The 14,080-nt window shown below is 41.1% G+C and overlaps 1 protein-coding gene, 1 non-coding gene and 1 pseudogene across 2 annotated transcripts in view; 1 reads left to right on the top strand and 2 right to left on the bottom strand.

Moving 5' to 3' along the window:
- POLA1 (DNA polymerase alpha 1, catalytic subunit) overlaps positions 1-14,080 on the top strand; it is a 280,205-nt gene that overhangs the window by 259,289 nt on the left and 6,836 nt on the right. The window lies entirely within an intron of this gene.
- Positions 1,773-1,890, bottom strand: LOC120610219 (uncharacterized; annotated as a pseudogene).
- On the bottom strand, positions 3,861-3,979 carry LOC120610216 (5S ribosomal RNA). Its single transcript, XR_005654887.1, has one exon. It is a non-coding gene; the product is annotated as a 5S ribosomal RNA (ribosomal RNA).

Here is a 14,080-nt window from a genome sequence, read left to right as displayed (position 1 = left end):
GTGTGTGTGTGTGTGTTTCTATCTGGATAGAAATTCATGTGCAGATGACTTGAGGGGCTGCAGTACCAAGCAGCTGGATTTTGCTATTCATGTAATTCTCAACCTTACTTTCTGCACAAATATAAATATATATATTTATATATACATTTACATATATATCTAGATAGATAGATAGATAGACAGACAGACAGATAGATAGATAAAGAGAGAGAGAGAGTGAGTGTATGTGTCAGAGAGAGAGTCACACCCTGGAGGGTTAATATTAGCAGCTCTGTGCTACAAATGTGTTGTTGATATGGATACAAGCGGCTGTGTCTTGGGTGGGTTAGCCAAGCCCCTCTGCACCAAGCTCCATCCTGGATCATAAGCATCCTTCTGGGGCTCCTCCACTCAGTGGGGCAGTGCCCAGCCTTTCTCTCTCTGAAGGATAAAATCTTCAACAATTTGAACTTCATCCTCAACTAAATACCCTTAACGGTACCTTTACCTATCTCCTGTTAATATTTACCTTTTCTCCTGTTTTTTAGTTCCTCTCCCACATTAATTCAAAATCGTGCATTTAGTTAGACTTAGCACTAGTAATCTCATTTCATATAAAAATCCAATTATTCAGAAAGTTCTAATGAGAAATTTTCACTATGCTACATTGGTGGGTGTTAAGGACGATGGAATACTCTCTGACTCGTAAAAGAGACTGTATAGAATATAATTCGCTATTAACACATGCTGGCGTATTAACAATTTAAAAAGTGGTCAACAGACAGCCCTTTATTATCTTTCCATTAATCATCATGTTGAGATAATCAAAATACCTGGTTCCCAGCATGCATTCTAAATAAACTGGATTTTACTATTTGAAAACGAAATTACTAACAAAAGTTAAAGTGTCACATTTAGCATATATAATCAAGTTAAATATCTGCCATAAGCAGAATCCATTTTCTTGGTAAGTTCTTTTTGTGTGGACTGCATTTCTTCCTCTCCAAGCATCTAGCAATATAGCGCTTTGATTCCAGGTTCACCGAACTTTGCCCTGTATCACCGTCATTAAATATGTAGTGAAACTCTGTCTGCCAGTCCTTCCTTGTTCTAAATGATAACTAAGATAGTTTCCTCTTTCAATAAGAATCCGTAATCAAATGGCAGAGAGGGACCCTGAATAGAAGAAGGGTTCTCAGTTCCGCTGAGGTGGCGGAATGATTTCTCTTCTGCTTGTAGCAGAGTGTTGGACGATGCCGAAGGGAAGGCTAGAATAGTCTGGTCAGGGATGAGAAAACAGGCAGTCCCCCCGCCCCCATGCACCAAGGAGGACTGGTGACAGAATTCATCCCTGGGGAGAGAAGGTGAACCAGAATGCCTTGCGATTCTACACCAGGAACATATTCTCTGAACTTTTTTCATTTTGTACTCTAGCATGTTTTGTTTGTTTGTTTGTTTGTTTGTTTGTTTTTACCAAAATCTCTGACACTTACGTATTTAATCGAAGATATATAGGTCATTTGCAAAAGCACTGGTGTACTCTTGTGTAATATATCCTGTGGAACATATATATAAAAGATCAATTCTTAAGTGGATAAAGGTGAGAAACAGTATTTTTAAATATTTGTATATTATCTTCTATCTAAGCTTTTGTCCAAGAATCTTTTAAAAGACCATTTTGAGAGGTTATTTTATTTTATTTTTTTTTTTAGGCGAGGCAACCCTTGGTTGACCTCACAGAGTGTAAGGACCTTGTCAGCAACTTTTTTTTTTTTTTTTTTTTTAAGTTTTTATGCCTACAGCACCTGGTCTTCCTAGGTGGTCTCCCATCCAAGTACTAACCAGGCCTGACCTTGCTTAGTTCCGAGATCAGATGGGATCGGGCTTGTTCTGGGTGGCATGGCCGTAGATGAGAGGTTAGTTTAAACTAGTTTAATTTAGTTAAAGCTACTTAACTGTGGAAATGGAAATTTCATTATGTCCCACTGTGGAGAAAGTGGATCAGCCGGTGAGGGCCCCTCTGTCAAACCCTTGCCAAAGGAACAGGGTCAGAAAGAGTAAGAGACAAGGACACCTTGAAATTATGGCCGCACGTACAGAATGTGAAACCCAAACCAAGGAAGGCACGGGCAGTGTCCACCCAAATAGTAAATATTAGTAAATCTTAGGGTCTTTGTTTAGGTTTTTGAAAAGAAAAATAAATAAAAATTGGTACAAAAATCCTTAAGAAGCACTGCCCTAGAAAGTTACAGCCAGAAAAGCTGAAATCGCGAAGTGTTCCACGAAAACAAGTTCCAGTCCCACCGTCGTCAGCACGTACCCTGCCCACCTCTGTGTGCACAGCCGCAACTTCAGGTCCTCACGACAAACGGCGTTCATAATGCACGCTCTTCAGTTTTCAAGAAAGAGTTCAGCATCCTGTAATGTTATTTTAGAAAGGTTTTCTTTAAAAGTTCCCAGAATTGACGCCATCAACTCCAGCCTTCTCAGCAAACGCAGCTACCCTGAGAGTTCGAGATAACCAGGGTTTTCCTGCCTCTCGTTACAAGTTAATGAAGCTTCCCAAATATTCCAAGTACCAAAAGTTCGGTATGGCTGGTTACAAAAAGCAGTCCCTTTTCCTATCGTGTTCCCATTCCCAAGACCTCAAAAGCAACCGCTTGTAACTCATTCTGCTGCCATTGCTGGTATTTGCCTCCTTATCTCGAAACAGCAGGCAGAGAGAGTGAATTATCCGGTCATTTCTTACAGTGGACGGTGAGGATCTGGCACCTCTCTCCCACCCCCACCACACGCACATGCACCTTTCCCGCCCCTCCCCCTGTGCTCATAAGGCAGATATATCACGATTCTGGCAGGTCAGCAGTCAGTATTTATACATCCCAGCCCTTCCCCTGGTTATCTAAACCTGCACTTAGTCCAATTCAAACATATCTGGTATTTGGGCTGATGGCTTTCAGGGCCTGATGCACAGCTGTTCTCCTGGAGATCGCCCCTTACCTCCATCCGGGCACTGCCTTTACGTATCACTTACTTCAGAGTCCTCGTGTCCTAGATTCTGTATTTTGTTTACTGTTTCTCTTTTAGGGAGAGGTAGAATACCTCTTCCGGTAGTTTCCTGAGAAACGGTCCATGGCAGGTGAAGTTTTTGAGACTTTGCTTATCTTAAAATGTCCTTAATCCATCCTCGTACCTAATTGATAGTTAGATATAGAATTCGAGGCTGGAACTCAATTTCCTTTATAATTTTGGAAACATTGTTCTACTGCCTATTTTGAAAGCCTTTCTGATTCCTAATCCTTTCTATATGTGACCTTCTTAAATTGCTTGTTCCTTTTTAGAAACTTGTAGGATCTCCTTTGCACCCAATTATGGACGCATTCATGATGGTGTGTTGGGGGGGTGCAGTTTTCATTCATGGTGCTGGACGCTTGATGGGGCCTTTTCATCTGGAAAGTCAAGCCCTCTAGTTCTGGGAAATTTTCTTGAATTTCTTCTTTGATTACCTCCTCATCATTCCCAATTAAGTTTTTTTCTTTCTACTATTATACTTTTAATTTCTAAGAACTTTTTGCCCAAGTGTTCTTGTTTCATGAATATAATCTGTCAGTAACTTGAGGTCTTTTCTCATCGGGCTTGTCAGATTTCCCAGAGGAGACTTTTCCAGTCTCCTCCCTGGAGTGGGGGGCGGGGATCAGCATAGCTGCCAGCATCTGAAGAGAAAGGGAACTCCCGGTCTCAGTGTCCAGTATGGGCCCAGCGTACCTAGTATCCGCCTCATTTCAAGGACCCTCACCAGAGAACAGGCCTTCTGCCAGAGGGCGGTGGCAGTCTAGGGTCCGTTTCTTTTTATTATTTATTTGTTTGTTTGTTTACTTTTACAGCTACAGCACCTGGTCTTCCCAGGTGGTCTCCCATCTCGGTACTAACCAGGACCGACCCTGCTTAGCTTCCGAGATCAGATGGGATCGGGCGTGGTCAGGGTGGCATGGCCGTAGACTGGGGTCCGTTTCTGAAACATATTTCAACTAGTCTTCTAAGGATACCCTTCACCTGTTCTTCCAGAGATACCTTGGGGCACCGATTTGTGAGCCCTTGGGAGTTCTGTGGGATAAACCATGTCCCTTCGCAGCTCTCCCCACTGCCGGCTTAGAATCCAGCTTTCTAAGATCTGTTAAGGAAATGACCTCCTGTCCTTCTGCTTTGTAGCTTTTTGCCTTTGGCACCTCCACTTCTGTTTCCCTCTTCCTGGGAGTTTATTATGCCTCTTAAAAAAAAAAATCCTTTACTGTAATTTTGGTGGAGATATAGGAATTTACAAAGCTACATATATGTATTTAGTGTACCATCTTTAACCAGAAATTTGAAAGTTTTCACTGTAGTCTTTTTTGTGCATTTTGATTTTATCCGCATTTACGTTCTAGGATTTCAGAAAAAATAATGTATTTGTAAGCAAAGCTTCCTTCTTTGTTCTTTATTACAATTAAGAAAGAAACGTTCACTTAGATCTGTATTATCGTTTGAACGTTCTCGAAATCCAAAGTCCTCAAATTACTGAATACAGGAGATTTGCAGGGGTCCTTATTCACACATTAGTTCATATTCCACCCAGGTCAAATATGATAGGAGATAGTTCTTCGTGCCTTTTATTTTCCTTTTTGATTAGATTCTACATGAGCCTCCACAATTCAAACTATAAACCAATACTAAGTATGCAAATAGAAATAATAATAATAGTTAACATGTAGTGATCACTGAGTGCCAGCCACTGTTGTAAGTGCGTTCCATGTTTGAACCTATTTAGTTCCCACAACAACCTTATGAAATAAGGTGCCGCTGTTATTCCTACATACAGTCAAGGAAATGGAGGTACAGAGAGGTTAAGAAACCTGTTCAAGGTAACAGAGTAAGTCGATGGCGGAGTCAGGATGCGAACCCAAACCATATAGCTCTAGGGCACATTTCAGACTTAACTACTATATACGAACAATGCTAATGGTTTGGAAATTGTGCGAGTAACTAAAAGTGATGTCCCCAAGTTTGCTATGGTTGTCCCCAAACTTCCTTAATGCACCAGTTGTCAAACTTCACCAACCTATAGCTCTTTCTTTCTGCGTAAAACTTGCCACAATGTCATTAGACTAAGGGGAAACATTTTTTTTTAACTGTTTACCTCAAATAAAATTTCATTAGCAAAGAGCTGGTTGGTATTAAGATAGTAGCATAAAACTTGATTTTCCTTGCATGAAAAGAATGTAAATTGGCCACTTACCCTAATAGTATGAGAGAATCCAAGTGATGAAACATGTCAATATTCCTCTTTTTCCCTTTATTAATAATTGAGGGATACTTTAAAATCATAAAAGATTACATAAGAGCTTTAGAAGAATTTTGATTTTCTTTACTAGGCAGTCATCTTCATTTTTATAAAACTGACATCACTGTTAAACCATCATTAAATTACCTCAGGTTAAAATTTGACCTATTCTGTTGCTGACTGAGTCACACCAGGTCACTGAAACCTAAAATAAGTATGTTCTAAGCATTGGGTGACCATTATAATCTGTTTAGAGCCATGATCCATCTAAGACGCGTTGACTTCTTGTTTTCACCGAAATGGCCAACACGTCCATCAGTGACGGCCCCATGTTCTCATTAGCTCTCTACACAGGGAAGGATGCCAGTAAGATGTACAAAAGTAAATGCAGTGGAATTTCTTTGGTTAAGAGTTATGACTATTATTCTGTATGTCAGCCCATGTGTTGCTAACATTTTTTTACACAGTGATGTATTTTGTGATTTGATTTGACCCACGGTTCATGTGAATCCAGGCAATTACACTTATAATAAGGGTTCTGCTGTCCAGTTTGTCTCCACCCTAAGGAATGTCAGAAGGCGACTGTTCTGCATCTAAAGGAAAGATGAAAAATAAAAGTGGAAACACCTGAAGAATGCTTTCACTTATATCACTCAGGGGGCAGCTAGTGCTCTTAGTGATGAGGCCTCAGAGGAGGAATTCAGAATCAGACAGAGAGCGATGCTGCCTCTGTGTTTAGATGAAAAGGCCATCTTAGCATGAATAATAAAATGTACTGATTCAGGTTAGATTACAAGGGAAATTTTGCCCCTTGAGTTTGGGACGGGGCCTGGGGGGGTTGGGGTGACCTGAAAAGCACTAATATCCATGTACCATGGAAGAGATTTGGACCCTGTATTTTCCCACATCTCCCCCTTAGAAGATGGTAATTTTCCTTTAGGGATTTCGGTTTCTCTGCGTGTGCATTAATAGGGAGATGGAAAGAGAGAGAGCGTCACGAATTAAAATCATTTTATGGTAAGTGTCTCTGCCTTTTCAACTATATGCTTCTCTTTGTAGAACTCTCTAAGTCAGGAAAATCACTCAGGTGGAGACTATGCATTTTGATGTTAACAGATTCCACTCTTACGGATAGACAACCAGTTAACAACACAAGATGAGGCGGTGATGGTTTTCGAAATGAAATAATGTTTAATGTAACCTCGAGTTTCTCTCTGAACTTTGGCCATGCGGTGGGAAAGCTAGGAGGGGAGCAGCTCTGTCAAGCACAGAATTACACACGGGGGAAAAAAAATTAAATACTAAGGGAGAAGCCTGTGTTCTCTTGCATGATATTTAGCAGCAAGAGCAAAGAGAGGGATGTTTCTTTCTTTGTGTAATGTGCAGTAGTTACAATAAACACAAGATTTCCAAATCTCAGAGGACTCTCTTGACAGTTGCTTGATAACAGCTTTTTTCATTCCATAGTTTTGACAGTTTGTGTGTGTTGCCATATCTAGTGTAAACTAAAACATCACTGTCATTCTGTTTTTCTTTTGTATGTGGCTTCTTTTTTTTCATCTTTAAGATAATGAAAAAGATGGGCTTTTCACTTGTAGACTAGAGTAAGGCAAGTTGTGTGTGGAGATTAGCATGTGTTTATGAATTTTGAAAGATTCAAGTTGACAGCAGAACACTGCTTTAAATAATTTTTTCTCCATATTGCTTCAGTAAAAGTATAAGTGGGATGTGTAAGTTTTCTCTTAATCTTTTGATAAATAACAAATCTTAGGCATCTGTGTGGGTACCTATATTATTTATCTGTGGTTATTGAAAATGAACGAATACAATAAACATCTCTAGCGCACTCCTGGCTGTGCAGCCTTTGAGAAACGGAAAGCATGCTCGCTCTTCCTTGTCAGTTACCGAGGTCCTGCCCTGCTCCACCTGGGTGCTTTTTAGACCCCAAATATGCTTCCCGTTGTCACCTGATGGATCCCCCATCCCACCCGCTTCTGTCAGGTTCTTAGCTAAATGATGTCATTGGTCTGTTTTTAGAAACAACAGGGTTTCACTGTTGCAGTTTATTTATCTGATCTTTGTTTTTCTGGAGTAACTAACTCTAGAAACTACGTTGCGTCTGCACCGTTTGCCCGGCTGCAGGGGAGGTTGACGGGCCAGGCTCACAGCAGTCTTACTCGTCAGATGCAAACTTCCGATTCCCCAGATTCAGGAAAGGGGCCCATACCTGGGAGACCTGCTCCCCTCCAGCCCTGATAACGTTGGATGTGTGGAAATCTCGGTGAGGTTATTTTGCCATCAAACCAAATTTGCTGTAGTGTAGCAAAGCTCCCAATGCCGTCATCTGGCATGTTACAGACAAATTCCAATTACTTTTCTACTTTGAGCTATTGTTAAACACTACAAGCTAGCTGACAGTAAAATTATAAATACAGGTGTTGTCACACTACACTATAATCAGAATTTTAATTTGAATTTTCATTTGTAAAGCCTTTTTTTTTCCACAGGAAAATGGGAATAGAATTAGTTTTATTGACAGTAAAAAGACATTTTGAAAGCTTCCTAAATCATTACCTGTATTTAACAGGAGGAAAAATTGTATATGTCCATGTAAAAAGAAGAGTTTTATTATCACATATTTACTCATTATATTTGGTGGTAAATAAAACGGGGAAGACATGTTTGACAAATGATTGACGGAACTCACTAGGTTTTTGCTTCATCAGAACAATAGACAGACATAAATATATATTTTGCTTTTGTTTTGTTCTGCTATTACTAATGCAGACCCGTAGACAGAATCTTCTAGCAAATTAAGTACAGCCTGTTGGGAGTCTGCATGCTATGCTAAACTTTTTATTTGGCAATTTTCTCTTCTTACCCAGATTCATCATCTGTGGCGCTCTTTTTTTCCCCCCTTTGCATGGTGGTTGGAGTGGGTTCCCCCTTCTCAAGTCCTTTTTTTTCCCTCAAGGCATTTAGTGTCGTGTCTGCCAGATTTCAGTGATGAGCAGCGAATTGCTTTTAAAGTGGGCATTATGCCAGTTCAGCAGCACAATGGAAAACCAATCTTCCACCATTCTACTTTTGATGCTGTTATTGTAGCATTTTAGATAACTGCTGCCACAGGAAAAAAAAAAAAGAGAGAGAAAAAAAAAGATGTGCTCAATTGCTACCAGTTAGTCAAGTTAAATCCAGAGTAGCATTAAAATTACTCTGAAAACTGTTTGTCAGAGGTCATGTGCCGTCTCTGGCTGCCGCACATAGGATAGATGTTCTGTTCTGGTGGGTTTTTTTCCCCCTTTATTATTACTGTGACTGACCAGCTCTCTAAATAGCCCTTCACTACCTGTTTACTTATTGTCTTCACCTCCCTGTTGAAAAAATGTGTCAAACAGAAATGTTGAAAAGTTTCTTTAAAGTGCTGGAAATAGCAGGAGAGTGAGTTGTTCAGGGTGCTAGAGTTTGTACAGTGTGAAAGCAAAAAAAAAAATTGGGGGAGAGCAAGAACATAATTCTATCCAGGTTTCTACTTGAAGATTACTGTTTTCTTTCATCTTCACTTTTTCAACCACTGGGTTCACTGCTCTACTTTTTTTTAATAAGCAAATAATTTATCCTCCATCTCTCATCTTGAGTCCACTTCCCCCCCCCACTGGCTTTGCTTGTGAATGAAAGGGACTCCTACTATGACTATAGGACAGATAACAGCTGTATGTGTTGTATGCGATGTATTTTGGAGTGAGCCACATTTTTAAATTCAAGGCCAATAGATGGGCTATTTTGAGGGTGGCAGTAACACTATACTTCAAGCTTGCTCCATTTCCTCAATTTATTTAGACTTTAAAAAGTACATAAATAACCTACAATATGTGCTCAAAATAATTGAGCTGTGATCTATTAGATGTACTGTAGTAATAATAAAAGCGACTTCGTTTTATGGACTGCCTTTCTTCTAAAGAGTGTTTATCTCTAATGGATTTTTCTCTTTATGTTAATCATATCTTATTATATCGTCAGACTCGAAGTCTTATAAAGGCAGGCATTTTTGTTCTGTATCCCCAGGGCTTAGAACGGCGTCTGGCGCATAGTAGGCGCTCAGTAAATATTTGTTGACTGAGTTAATAATTCATGCTTCTCCCGTAGGTTCATGGAATCATAGTGTATTTACTTTTTTGTGTTTTGTTTTTATCCATCTAAAATGCCAAACTGTGCTCCTGAAGTATAGCAGTCATACTAATTTATTTTTTGATCCCTTCTTTTACCTCTACCTCATTCCAAATTGTACTCGACGTGCAGTGGGTACTCAGTAAATATTTGTTGAGTGAACAAATACCAATTTGTCGAGAGAAGCCCAAACATAGGTTATTCGCCAGTGAGGGGTATGGTCAGTTGGTGGTAGAGATGAAGACAGGTTAGTGCCCTACTGGTCAGTATTTACTAAGAGTCTGCAAGTTCTCAGCCTTGTGGTATTCCAGAGTTTTTGCCCAGGTATTATATTGGTTTCCTGGGCTTATATTCGACCACGTTTCTCATCCATATTTTCTTCCGGTTTCTAGTTTAAAAGCATTTTAAGTTTTACTGAAGCGTGTAAGAAGAGGCCCTGATGATGATGTAGTCAGCATTCATCACCAGCCCAGATCGCTAATGCCATCTCGATGAATCCATCGCAGGCTCTCCAGGGTGAACGGTCCCGTCTTAATATGGGAAGGAAACTGCCCCGCACGGCCGCAGTTAGATTTCCCTCGTCACCACTTGCCTTTCCTGTGGAATTGTGGCTTAGGCATTGTCATTCTTTGGTGTCCTCTGCTACCTGCTTCCCCCTGAACTCCCCGCTTTCATCTGCAAAGTGAGGGAAATGAGGGCCCAGAGGCTGCTTAACAAGGTCAGAGGCTTCAGAGAATTCGGTGACTTAATCAAGAATTGTACCGTGTAAGAAACACACCGCTTTCCCTTTTAATCATTGAGTCGTAAATGTGACATAGCTTTAAATGGATAGCAACAATTTGCAAATCAATAAGACCCATTTTGTAATTAGCTTTGGACTCAGCATTAAAAAGTATACATTGTGGATTATGATAGTAAAAATGCAAGGCAGTGTAGGGGTTCTTTCTTGGCAGCTAAAAATGTGCATATTAAACATACAGAAATGGAGGTGGTGAGTTTCTCTAGCTACTAACAGATTCTCTCAAAAGAATGCCTTGATAGAGGCCATTTTTTAAAGCAGCAGATAAAAACAATTTTCCTAAGTTTTACCACAAAGGTTATACATTTATTTGAGAAGAATCCGGAATGTGAAATAGAACATTCCCTGATGTGCTCATTCCATGAAATAAGGGTTCAGATTTTTATTAGAGCAAATTTAAACATATATAAGTTTTGCCACTTATGCCCTAGCATCAACATTTCACACGAGGAAAAAAAATGAACATGTTCATTTCTAGCATCCTGCATCAACATCGGCTGAAATTCTAAAGACTTTCAGTTGCCTTGATCAAAGATGGAAAATCTTACAGAAGAGTGCTGAGGCGAGCTTGTGCATTTTTAAAGCTAAGTCGTGCAGGCTGGCGGGGGTAGGAAAATAAGGGTTTCTCTTTGTGTCCCTCTACACAGAGAGTTCAGAAGAAAGAGCACAGACTTAGATGTATGGCCTCGCAAAAAGCCTCCTGCTCCATTTCCTCATGGGCATAGTGTCTCTTCTGTTTAACTTACCAGGTGGTTGTTAGGTTGAAATAATAGGATATGTCTGTTTTTAACTCTCTCTAGATGAGGAGCTGACACACTTTTTCTATAAACGGTCAGATAGTAAATATTTTCAGCGTTGAGAACCAGTCTCCATCACAGCTACTGAGCTTCGCCATTACAGCCATACACAATACAGCAACAAATGAGCATGTCCATGTTCCGATGAAACTTTACTGACAGAAACAAATGGCAACCTAGATTTGGCTTTCAGGCCAGAGTTTGCCAACCGCTGCCATGTAATAATGAAAGAAGTAAAACACAAAATGCCAAATATTTGAGTATTTGCTTCTAGTACTAAATAACCCCCCCCACCACCATTTGAGAGTCAGCCAGGATGGTCAGCGCTTGGCCGTCCTTGTGAGGAAGAAGTCTAGAAGGACCATCTCTTTCAAGAGAAAACCTTCTTCAGTAGTTTTTAGGTCAGCTTTCCCAAAGTCTTGCTCAATTCTATAGGGAGAATTTAAATTCCATTCAGCCTGTATTTATCAGTGGTCTAAGTCAATGGTCCCCAACCTTTTTGGCACCAGAGACCAGTGCTCCTATGAGAATCTAACGCCTGATGATCTGGGGTAGAGCTGAGGCGGTGATGCTAGCGCTGGGGAGCGGCAGCAAACGCAGATGAAGCTTCACTCGCTGGTCCGCCACTCACCTCCTGCCGTGAGGCCCGGTTCCTAACAGGCCATGGTCTGGTACCTGTTGGGTACACCTGGCCTAAGTCTCACAGCTTTTCTCTAGGAAAGTGTTCCTTCCTTGGGACACTCAGTTTCCTTCAAGCCTTGATGTTAGTTGTGGTAGAGAAAGGATGCCAGGATCAGGTGAGCTAAGTAGGGTGGAGTGCAGCTACTCACTACCTCCCCTGGACAACCCTGGAGTCTTTGGTGGAGGAGATGAGTTGACAAAGAGGGACAGCGGTCATCTTGGTGATCACCCAAACCATCAAGTTAACGTTTCAAGATATATGGTCAATTCTGATGAAACCAGTGGAGAATCCTACTTAAAGAATGTCACTGATATATCCTGGAATGGAATACACCACAGTGTTTAGGTTTTCAAGAGACAAAAATCACATTAGCTTAATGGAAGGACTAATCCCAGAGAGAGTGCAGCATATCGCTTCATAGAGTTTAAGAAGGTAAAAGTTGCTAATCCTGATATCCTGAAAACACTGGTATTTTGGACGCCGTGGTTGGTTCCTTAAATACCTGGATTACTTTAGTATTTAGATTTTATTTGATGAGTCAGTAACCCAAAACCATATCCAGTTTCCATAAACATTAAATCCAGAGCAGCCCCCCAAAGATGTATCTGGTACAGAATTCGCCTTTGTACATTTTCCTTGGATAATGAGTTTGATGCTAAGCAGTCATTTAAAAGTCTGCCTTTGACTTCTTCTGCTTTTAGATTTCTTAAGGCCTTAGATTTTACCCCATCTCTTAAGTATTCCACACTGAGTCAGTGAGCTTTTCGTAACACATTTCCCAGCAAGTTGGGAAATAATATGTTTATTTGTGTTTTCCTCTATTCCAACGATTTATCCAGGGCAGTGGCCCTCCCTCACAGGCAGTTTCTAAGATGGCACCCAATGGCATTCGCCCTCTTCCTTTGCGTGCAAGCTGAACCAGGTGACAAAGGCATGGGATGTCAGCTCTGAGATTAGGTTCGAAAAGATCGTAACTTCTGTCCTGAGCATGCTGTCTGGCTCTCTCGCTTGCTCACTGTGAGAGAAACCAGCTGCCGTGTTATAAGCTGTCATATGGGTGAGCCCACGTGGTTACGGAACTGAGGCCTCAGTCCAACAACCTGGGAGAAATATATAGTCATTTATTACACGATTATGTTGCCAGCATACCTATTTGGTTTGGATTAATCAAAAATACTCACGCTTTTCCTTCTGCAAAGAATGTAATGCTCACCATCTTGGGGTATGACATCTATAGATGCATGATACACAAGTTGGGAGGGAATGCGTACTGCTCATGAACAAATATGGAGCCCAGGAAAGGCTAAGAGCCCTTGGAAAGGTTGTAGCCATGTCTCTATCTCCAGCATGCCGAAGGGAAAAGGGTGTTAGAGGAGGCTTGCTTTAATATCGGGATCTAGGAAGGCACAGCTTCTTTTCTGTCCTCTATCCAGAAAGTGGCATTGACCCCAGACCCTGACCATAGCACCCCTGTTACCTTCCTGTCCACCTATGGCCCAACCATAATTCCGACCGTTTATATGGATCCAAACTGTCCCAGTAGGGTGGGCCGTGAGAACAAGGGGCTGGTGAGAAAGATACCCACCGGATTAAGGAGCAAGCAAGGCAAGGCTTATGTTCTTTTTGCCTTTATCCTTGAGACGTCAAGAGTTTAACTGGTGACATTACCTTTGGCCCAGACAGGGAGCGTGGAAGCCATTCCCTCGAGTGGTTCCTTATGTATATTTGCTTCACCCCGAGGGCTTTTTCTTCTCCCACCTGTGGAAAATGACCATTTACACTGGACCATAGCTTTTGCCACCTATACATTGCCACCATTGTCACTGACTAGCATTTGTTGAGCATTAACTCGATCCCGAAACTACCTGGGCGCACTAACCCTTCAACCTATTCATTCATTAAATAGCGAAGGGGACTAAGCAGGGACTCAACATTCAGAGATAAGAGGCCAGAAATGAGTCGAGAATTCCCAGTCTACACTGACTACTTTAATGCATGTGCATTTTCTTCTCCTTCCCTGTCTGCTCTTCCCTCCCCAGAGTGTGCCGGCCCCTGTGCCCACACCTACACCCACACCCTGCTAACTCTTGGGGGTAAATGATTTCCAGATCCCATGGGGAGTACATATCACCAAATAACATATTAATCACTGAATTTTTTTTTTTTATGCACCCAGGTTTAGAAACCATGTAAGTAGAGATTGAGATAATTAAACATCAAGATTACAAATGGTATGTGAGCAGTAAAGGCATCGTGTCCACTTCTTGGATGTTGTTCGCAGACACAAGCCTTTGAACGGCTGGAGTCTTTGGGAAGAGAGATGGTGATGGAGAACGTTA

This window comes from Pteropus medius, unplaced genomic scaffold, assembly GCF_902729225.1.
Source record: "Pteropus medius unplaced genomic scaffold, Ma_sr-lr_union100, whole genome shotgun sequence".
NCBI classification, from domain to species: domain Eukaryota; kingdom Metazoa; phylum Chordata; class Mammalia; order Chiroptera; family Pteropodidae; genus Pteropus; species Pteropus medius.
The sequence above is the reverse complement of the archived record's forward strand: the minus strand, read 5'-3'. Positions and strand labels throughout refer to the sequence as shown.